Source organism: Cololabis saira, chromosome 5, assembly GCF_033807715.1.
Source record: "Cololabis saira isolate AMF1-May2022 chromosome 5, fColSai1.1, whole genome shotgun sequence".
NCBI classification, from domain to species: domain Eukaryota; kingdom Metazoa; phylum Chordata; class Actinopteri; order Beloniformes; family Belonidae; genus Cololabis; species Cololabis saira.
In genome coordinates this window covers 21,008,590-21,019,602 of record NC_084591.1, presented here as the reverse complement: position 1 = coordinate 21,019,602, position 11,013 = coordinate 21,008,590, and positions in this window count along the sequence as shown.

Genomic DNA, 11,013 nt, shown 5'->3' with positions numbered 1-11,013 from the left:
CTGCTTAACCCACTGCGCCACCGAGCGGCCCGACTCTCCACCAACTCTGGTGAAGTTTACAGAGACTATGACAAAGCCCAGAGTGTTACAATGTATCCACACAAGCCAGTATCAATTCCTTAAAAGTAATTTATTCAGTCAGCGTCACCTCTGGAACATGGACCTGCAAGACAAAGATGAGCGTCAGCCCATGTAAGCATCAGAGTTAATATACTAGGAAGGGAGCCTCACCAGAACCAGCTTCAGAAGGCACCTTTGCCATTTTGCAATGTCTTGCCAGGGTATGGGAAGACTGGCTCCTGGGGCTGAAGTGGTTCCGTTTTGGTGTAGCGGAACTGGCTGAACACAAAGCGATCTTTGTTGTAGCGGGACCGAGACTTGGAAGCATACACTTGATCCTCGTCAGTTACAGGTGTGAAGACTGGCTCCTCTCCATCAGATGAGGTCCAGCTCTCCTCTGTAACCTGGTGTTGGCTGCTTGGAGCACCCAACTGACTCTGGCCACCATGTTGTCCATAACCGGAGGACCCTGCACCCCCAGTAGCGCCAGTGCTGCCGCTGTAGTACATTGCCGGCCCAGAAGCAGAGGAGCCGGCACCTCCAGCAGTATTTGTGCCACTACTGTAGTAAAATCCTGGAGACCTGTAAGTGCCAGAACCACTTGCTTGGTCTGTGGGTTTCTCATAAGTTGGCTTGGAGGGATCACTACTCCTGTAACCTGAGGGAAAAAGATACATTTTCAGGGACTGCAGGTCGAGTGCAATCTCACATGCAAATGCTGTTGGAATTTCATGTCAACTTACCTCCTTGAGGAGCACAAGTGATGCTGCTGATCAGTAGGAAAGAAGTCCACAACACCCTGTATACAGATCAGATATGATCATAGAGTATAAAATGCACAAGACCTTCCACCCTGTCCCAATATGAAGTCACAAGAGACAACTTTGATCCCACACAAGTTTGAAAGAAAAGAAAGTGTAGGAGCAACACCAGCTTTCTGAAACCCAAAAGCATTTTACTCACCTCATTATGGTACGAATGAATGTAAGCACCTTCAATGTTAGCAGTTCAGAGCACTGGGACCATGATTCAAACCTGAGAGAGCTGCTTTTATATTATGTCCACTGCACAAGGAACTGATTGCTCAGTGGTAACAGCTGCTGCTGGGTAAGTCAAATCTTCAATTTAGTTAAAACAGTGCACTTGAATAACTTGTTTTTGATTTTATGACACATATTGTTCCACTCAAATCTCTAGCTAGACCAATGACATATCCAGCACCAAAAACTGGTAAAGTAAATGAAAGGATGGGTGAAAATTGAAATCCAGAAATATTGTTCCTATTTTTTTTTATTAATGAAAGCCCGGTGTAAAATAAAATCATTTAAAAGCTTCTGGATGATGGAAAAATTGTGGCTGTTTGAAACAAAACAACAACCAATGAATGCGGTGCCAAGAGCTTCACGCCCTCCAGGGCCACAACCCCCCCCCCTCAACGAGAGGCCAGCTCCCCCGGAGAGATGGGGCCACCCCAACAGCCAATGCCGGCGGGCCGGCATCCACCCCGATGAAAGCAGCAACCCAGCTGCAAGGGCAGCGGGGGGAAGTGGAGACGGGCACGGAGCGCGAGAAACCCCCCAACGAGGAGCCACCCAGGCAAGCCCAACAGCAAAGAGTACCAAACCCAGGTTAGACAAAGGCCACCCAGTCACACAGATACACTAACAAACACTCACTGACAGAGACATGGACACTCATTCTCTCACCACTCCCATCTCCCCCTGGAGGCCCGGCACAGCCCAGCCACTCCCCACCCAGGCAGAGGTCAGCCCCCTGACGTGGAAGCTCCAGGCCCACATCTGGAATTGTCCGGAGAGCCCGCTCAAGGCAAGTGGCCACCACCCAGGCCACTCCCAACCACCCCACCCACTGCCACGAGGTAACACCCCCACATAGACCACCAATGTCCCCACCAGGCCAGGTGAAACAGAGTTTCACCACGATGAGCAGATATTAAAGTGTGCAAAACCCATATGAAACACCTTTGTCCTGTATAATGTGTTCTGTAAAGAACTTTGTATTGTATAAGTTGCAAGTTTGGACTCATGGTCATAGTGAAAATATTTAAACATATTTGTGACCAAAGGTTATCTAATTTGGACATTACTCTATATAGATTTGAAAGTAATTTCGTAGGGGTTTCGTGGTTATGGCAGAAAGTAGGAACTATCAGATATCGACCAATCAGATGAAGGGGCGGGGCTAATTTGCACCAATTATGGTCAAGGACTCAAAACCAAGTCCGATGACACCACCCACGAGTCTTTATGTCAAACCATTCAAAAGTTATGGCAGAAAGTAGGAACTATCAAATATGGACCAATCAGATGAAGGGGGGCGGGATCTTCGGCATCTATCATCGCTACGGTACTGCATTTGACTGAGAAAAGTAATGCCCATCGTTGCAGGATCGAGACGCACAGTTTGATGTATAACACACCTGGGTGCATGTTACAGTTCGGGTGAAGAAGCGGCCAAAGAAATGGCATAAATTGCACCAAAATGACACGATTAATTCAAAATGGCCGACTTCCTGTTCGGTTTCGGCCAGGACGCCAAGAGACTTTTCTTTAAGTTGCGATATGACACAGGTGTGTAGTGATTTTCGTGCATGTACGTCAAAACGTATTGTGGGGTTTGAGGCACGAAGTTCTCAAGGGGGCGCTGTTGAGCCATTAGGCCACGCCCATTAATGCAAACCATGAAATATCAAATTTTTCGCCAGGCCTGGCTTGCGTGCAAAATTTGGTGACTTTTGGGGGACGTTTAGGGGGGCAAAAAGGCCCTAATTTCGTCGGAAGAAAAACGAAAAAAAAAAGAAATTCCTACAGATACAATAGGGCCTTCGCACTGTCAGGGCTCGGGCCCTAAAAATACCCAAAGCTCACAAACAGTGGGAGAACTGTTCTGGTACAATTGAGAATACGAGACGGCACCAGAAACAAAGGTAATTTCGATATGTCAGTTGTTATTCAAAAAAACAAACCAAAACATGTAAATATTGATTGGCACAAAAGACAATTGTGGCAGGATAAAAAACTAAATACGTAGGCCAAATGGAAAAAAGGAGGTTGTGTAGGCTAGTAAGGAAACTTCCAAAATATACTACTTTTCATTTGTATTATGGTTTCACATCATTATAGTAAAACCTATAATTATTTCAAATAATTTATTTAATTCCAAACAAGATTTTAACAAAAATATGTTATAAACTCAAATATTTCTGGTAATTTTCATTCACAAATGGCTAATTTAATACAAGGAATTATGACTTCAATAGTATATCTGATTCAGGGTGTGAATCAGAGAAAATGTTTTTCTTTTCAGGGCAGACTGAGGTACTTGTTCTCTGCCAAAGTAGAGCCAAGGACCAGCCCACGTATCACATTGAACAACCTCTTCCTCTGAGACTTCCATCACGCTGACAAAGACTCAGCTGTTGCTGAAAGACTATCAAAATAGTAGTCCCATTGCAGATGAGGTAGATGGAAGCCAGTATAATCCGCTGCTGGAAAAGTGTAGTGATACCTTGTGATGTATTCCCAAGGGACCCTAGCACATTCGTACGAACTGTCTGTATGCTATGTACCAATACTTAATTACATATTGTTATGTACAATATTTTACACGTTCATTTATCATTATTTTGTTATACTATGTGAATGTAGAAGATTTCTAAGTCGTGTTGTTGAGTATGCTCGTCATCATGCATTCTGTAGTGATGTAGGCAAAGTTTGTTAGTTGTAGCACATCAATATTGAAACAACATGTCTCAAAGCTAGAGCGCTGTGTAACACATCTCACATCTTTGCTTTTTCTCAGTATTTCATCTTCCACTTCTTCCACTATTTGTTGATAATACTGCCATTTGATAAAATGTTGCAGTTGTTACAGGTACACCTGAAAAAAAGGTATGTTTCAGCTACTGAATAAATACATGTACTCATATGTAGTAATGTATGTTTGTTTATAATTAACCCTTTCAAAGCACTAAGGCCGGGATCAAAAGGACCCAGGCCTGAGCGAAGGGCCTCAGTTCCTCGGAGGGCTTGCCTATAAGCCTTGCAAAGGTTAAAAAGGTACAGTATAGTATTACTATAAAAGGTTTCTGACATATCCAAACTCAGAAATGAATTGGTGCCAAAAAAATTAATAAAAAGATAATTCACTTATTAACAAATACATTTGTTTACTCATATACAAATATTTGTGGAAATTAAAAAGTTAAGCTACAAAGGAATACCATATATATCAAATACATTTGACTCTTTGGACCCAGAAATAAAATGTCTTTAGTATGGGCTACATTCAGGCTATTATTGACTGCATGGAGGCCAACTGCTGTGTGTAATGTCAGCTAACAGACTACGACTATAACATTTTTTGTAAGAAATGTGCACAAAAATGAAATCCTATGGTTGATATTCACAACATTGCAAAGGTACATAATCAAGGTAGCACATCCAGATCTTATAGATCTATTTATCATTCAGTGTTTTGGAAGCGACCAGTGTCCCATCTGTAACCCTTCACCGTCGCACCCTTCCTCCTCTGACATGTGCGAGTCATCACGGCTTCCTGAACGATATGGTTCGAATGAATAGGATTGCAGTCCTTCATTAGAACCAGGTCGCTCTTCATCACTCGATCTCGCTTCCTGCTCAAAAACTATTGACAAAAATGTTCAAATCTTCGCTAAAATCACTCACAACTTCTTGCGATTCAGTATACTTGAACTCTTCTGCATCCCATGCTTGTTTAGGACCTTTCCACCTCATTATGTCACAAAACGGTGTCGGCCTTTGACCTGATTACAACAAATGAGCATCACAATTGTCTGCATGTAATTTTTGGTAGTTTGTGGAAACAAAATGTTGGATGTTTTTGATTACACGGAATAAAAACATAGCTGTTCTTATTTCTAACGATGTCCTTGTTATATTATGTCACAAACCCTTTAAATCACTTTGGGATAAATGGTGTGAGGAGCTGGGTGTAAAAAAAGATAGAAGAACACATTTCCACTTCCTCTACTCACTGTATGTATTCATTATCTGCTCAAATCGTCACCCTCTTAAAAATGATGGCCAATGTCATATTTTTCTCAGGTTTTTCAAAAGACAAAAAACAACAACAGCAAAAAACAGAAACAAAGATTTTGTTTGGGTTTTTTTTCCTTCTGTTTCTAAATTCATGTCGTAACAAGATCATAAAACGAAGCAAAACGATGTTTGCATTTAATCTCTAACATGGAAATAACATCTGATTCCCTGCGCTCCGTGGTATATTTTTAAATGTAAACCTGCAAAAAATAAATCCTTAATATCAGTAATAACACAGAAGGAAGTTCGAAATGAAATATACACCCTTAATTAGAAATGCACATGCAAAACATCCCTGAGCCTCCATCACAAGGGGAGAGTGAAAATTGATATTGAAAGAACTAAAGAGAGACCCCTAGGGTGTAATAGGGTTGAATCAACAAGCTTCATGTTTTTATATTATGTCAAGTTTTATCAACCCAGCCAAAACCAAAGCATTGTTTGTTTTTCTGAAACGACTTTTCCTTTTTTCCTGAATATCCAAGTGTTTCTACAGTTCTTGCAAGAAAACTGGAAATGTGGGGGGGGGGAAACATCCTCTCCCATTACACGTGGTCATTGGATCAATTCTTAATATTCATCAAAAACAGTTCACATCCATGCCAAATTATTATGTTGCATTTGTGCAGGTGTGTTTTACCTGGATGTGACACAAGTTACTAAAACAACAATCAGACATTGGATTAGGGATGATCATAACACTGTCAAACTATTTTATGTTTTTTTAAACAAATACATAAAAACAAGTAACATTTTGCGCCTCTTAAAACTCTTTTCTCTGGTCTAGTTTTAACTTTGCTTTATGTGCTCTTTTGTGTGTTAACTTATTACTTCTTATCTTATTTTGAAAGTTGTTACCTTTGGTTTAGGTTAGACTAGATTGCTCTTGTGGCCCTGCGATGGACTGGTGACCTGTCCAGGGTGTAACCCCTGCCTCTCGCCTGAAAATAGCTGGGATAGGCTCCAGTAGACCCCCGTGACCCTGCAAAGGATAAAGCGGGTATAGATAATGGATGGATGGATGGAATAGATTGTTCTTATCTTGCCTGCGTCCACATATTGTCCTACTTTTTATTCCTTCCTTGCTAGTCCATTGTCATTTTGCTCTGTGTGCCCATTTCTGTGCTCTTTGTACTCCTGGTCTTTCTTTCTTTCCTTGGGCCACTTTGTATTTGGATGATCCTGCAGTGGCAACACTTGTGGTTTGAACAAAAAAACTTTTGTTTATTACTTCTACTTCAAAGTCTCCCAGTCACAATTTCACATGGGTCATTTACACCAAGAAAATGTTCTCAAACTGCGAGTCAAATGGGCTCGGTAGGCTACATGTTTTACAAGTCACCTGAGTCCAGGTATTAATTTCTGTGAGGAATATTATTGCAATGACAACAGTAAATGAATTCTTTATGCTGTCAAAAATGTGGATGTATGTTTTTGGAGATGAGCTATATCTGGATTGGCCTTGGCTCTATTGTCGGAATGGTCATCTCCGTCTTCTGACTCTTTCCTCTGTTTGTTTTAGTCTTTTTGCAGAACACTGAACCCAACAGTGACTGCGTTTACATGCAGTCAATAACCCTTTTAAAACCGGAATATTAGTAATAACCTGGTTTTGCACGGCCATGTAAACACCAATAACCCCTTAGAATAACCCGAATTTGCTCATATTCCGGTTTTTAAAAGCCCGAATATGACCCCGGGGTTACTCCTTTTAGAACCCGAATATTCGGTCATGTAAACACCTAACGAGATATCGCGATCAAACGGAACATGAATTTGTTTTCTGCGCATGCTCTTTTCGCAAGGAATCTTGGTCTTTTGAGTCCAGGAAGTTCTTCTAAACATGGAGAAACGCAAGACAACGCCACACTTTTGGAGTGAGCAGGAGACTAATCATTTTATAAATGTAATGAATATATGATATGAACATTTTGGCATTTGTAGACGGTAGAAAGTACAGGGATAGCAAGATTTATAAGAAGGTGAGCGGAAAGTTGCTCGAAGCACCATTTGTTTTGAAATTGGATACAGGAAGAAGAAGCGGAAATTATGGTAATTGCATCATGATGTTCTCCGTGCGTCGCTGGTTTGATCCAGATATCCCAAATGATTAATTACCATGTATACAGGGATAACGCTGTTTGCTCACGCATGTAAACGGAATATTCCGAATGTTTCAGTAACCGGAATATTAGCAATAACCCGAATTTTGACTGCATGTAAACATAGTCATTATGCTCATCAATGCCCTGAAGAGTGTATGGACGATGAATGAGAAACACTGAAACTGCTTGTACAATTAACCTTACCAGAGGTCAAAGGCGAATGAGTCGGGTGAATTATTTTTAATTTGCTTTGAATCATAAATGAGATGTTTTTTTTGTTTTTGTTTGTTTTGAATATTAACCCTTTCTAGGGCAGTCAATAAATACATTGCAATTTTAAGATCTCAACTCCAGAGTGTTATTGGAGAATATTTAAAGACCTCTATTAACTAGTGCTGTCAAGGGATTTAAAAAAATTGAGCGATTAATCAATTAAGATCTGTAATTAATTAATCTAATTAGTCTCCTTTTTAATCTCACCTAAAAATTGCTGAGAAAAGCCTTCAACTTGAGGTGTTTTCCTTTAAATTCATTACATTATTGTGGCAGATGAAAACATTGATATATAATATATAAAGTCATGAGACTTGAACAGATGCAGTCCTAGCTATTTACATCCACTTGGCATGAACATTCACCAGCCTCTCGGTCAGAGACGTGCGCTTGCGCCGTGCTCTCCTCCAGTCTAGTTTGGGGAAGACCGTTGCTGTGGCAACATCATTGCTGCTAACGTTAGCTGTGGCTGCGCTCGCACCGTGTGCTTTGCGTTTATGTGGCTAAATTTAAGCTGCTTCGGTGGTGAGTAAAGTCCTTTCCACAAAGAAACATATTACTCTACGTTTATCAATGGTGCCGTCGGGGCGTTTTAGAAATGTAAATTCCCCATTCACTGGACCGACAACTTTCACATGCTCCTCCATTATCACCTCTCTTCTCCGCTACTCCCCCTTAAATATGCCTGTAATTAATTCACCGCAATTAGCGTGCTAATTTGACACCCCTACTATTAACATTTTAACCTTTTTGGTAATAATCATGGTATGTAGTTCTACATCAGCTACCAAATATGGTCACTTGCCCTGTAAATGGTTAATATGAGCAAAGCAGCTTTTAAATATGCTTTTTTCAAAGGGAAAAACAATTGTGTGTTGGCTCAACCTCTCCTTCTGAGCTTCTGGGAGGTTGAACCTTCTCGCACACTTATGAATTCAGATTCAGTCCAGTAATACAACTAAAGGTTCAGTGTGGCGTGTTGGCTCCATTTGTCAGTAATGCTTAAAGGTCCTTTCCTAATATGTCACGCAGAGAAAGACTGAGCGGCGAACCCTTTATTACTTCCTTCACCGGGCCTTTATTGTGACATTTATCTTTGCTTCTTGCCCTTCATTACTTCTGTCAGTAAAGGTCAGGCTCTGCACTGGGGTCCTCTGCTGGGCCGCCCCCCTACTATATTGAAACATCTGTTACCCAGGAGCACATGGGGCAGCAACTTAATTACCCATGTGTTTACATCCTGGGAAGGAGCCTACGGAAGAGTATCAGGGCCATGCAGGAGACAAAAAAATATTTGAGATGGGAAGATTTTTTGTCATTGTGCACTTCGAGAAAAAAAGTTGAAATGTCGAGAAAAAAGTTGAAATGTCGAGATTACTGTTGAAATACAATTTTGAGAAAAAAGTAGAAATGTCAAGAATAATGTTGAAATACAATTTCAAGAATAAAGTCGACATTTTGTGAATAAAGTCGAAATGTCACCTTTTTTCTCAACATTTCAACTTTTTCCTTAACATTTCCACTTTTTTTCTCGACATTTCGACTTTTTTCTCGAAGTGCATAATGAAAAAAAAACGTCCTCCTCTAAAATATTATTTTTATATTTCTCCTGCCTGGCCCTATACTCTTCCGTAGGTCTTTGACTTCACAGGCAAGAGAGCAAGGGGAAAAGGAGTTCACAACATTTTTGTTGTACAAGTAGATGTGACGCACAAAAATCTCTACTGGCTTTTTCTTAGAGAACTTTTCACTTAAAGGGAAAGTTCGGTTTTTTACAACCTGGACCTTATTTCTGGCATTTTTTATGGTCGTATACTCACACAGAAAAGTTTGGTGTCATTTGGAGTCCTTCGGAAGATATTAGGAGTTTTTTGCGAGCCGCTTATCCGTATAATGGTAGCGAATGGGGGCACAGCGGGACACAGACGATGCAGCGTCTAAATAACACATTATTGTCGCGAAACTCGTTCATTTCTTTTATGAATCACTAGATCTGCTTGTGGGCATCTTTCAGGACCTTCCAGGACCAACTTATGTTATTTTATTTTTATTAACAATAAAGTTGCAATTTGTAAACATTCAGTGTTGTGATTTATTTACAGTTAACATGATTCATTTGTCTTGAAGTGAAATGATGAGGAATCTGAGTAAATAACTGTGGTGTACCTGTTTAGAATTCAATTAAATCTTCCTGTGTGAATTAGTGTGAAGACGAGGTGACCCAGTCAGGTAACTAAAGGCTGATTTATAGTTCTGCACTACACCAACGCAGAGCCTACGTAGGGTACGTAGGGTAACGTCGATTTAACGCAGAACCGTAATTCAGGCTTTATGGAATTGATTTTGTCGCTGACGCTCGCATCGCATGGGACACGCTTTAATAGTTTACGCAGCCGGCTGCTCTTCTGCCGGAGCAAGGCTTTGTGCCCTCCCCTACTACACGTCATTCAGGCAGCCAATCAGCGCAGAGCCTCATTATCATAGCCTCCCCGCCCCTCAGAATCCAGCATAGAGAAGGAGGTTAGAAGCGGTAAAAAATTTGACATGGCCCACAGGCTGAATTTCTGATTTATGTAGAAAAAACAAGCTTTTGATTGTTTTTAAGACATTCAAGGCCTGTTTAAAATATACATTAAATGCCATAGTAGGTCCCCTTTAAGCAGGGAGCTGATGCTGTAAAGTGGCGGTGGAGCTGGAAGGGGGTGTATGGAGCCAAACCAAGGCCATAAGTTTTGCTAATTTGAAAATGAAATAGTAATCGAAAAACTAAGATTTGAACCTGAAAATTCAAGTTTTGATTATGAACTTATTATTTTACAGTTTCTGTACAGTATTTTTTCAGTTTCAGATCTTTTTCTTTCAGTATCAGATCTATTTTTCGGTTCCAGATCTTTTTTTTTTTCAGTTTCAGATCTTTTTTTTCCCGGTTTCAGACTTTTGGCCACACTTTAAAGTTTGACATTTCCCACTTCCACATTAGGTCCCCAGCCTTCTCTGTTATGCTGTCACTCATGATGCCACGCCCCTCAGTTGATGCCACGCCCCCTACGCCAGATCAGGGCAAAAAGTCTTAAACCGAAAAAAAGATCTGAAACTGAAAAAAAAGGATTTGAAACCGAAAAAAAGATGTAAAACCGAAAAAAGATCTGATACTGAAGATCTGAAACTGAAAAATAAATTTAAAGTGTGGCCAAAAGTCTGAAACCGGAAAAAAAAGATCTGAAACTGAAAAATAGATGTAAAACTGAAAAAAAAAAAAGATCTGAAACCGAAAAATAGATCTGATACTGAAAGAAAAAGATCTGAAACTGAAAAAAATACTGTACAGAAACTGTAAAATAATAAGTTCATAATCAAAACTTGAATTTTCAGGTTGAAATCTTAGTTTTTCAATTACAATTTCATTTTCAAATTAGCAAAACTGATGGCCTTGATTTGGCTCCATAGGGGTGTTGATGGAAGCAGAGCCTCCC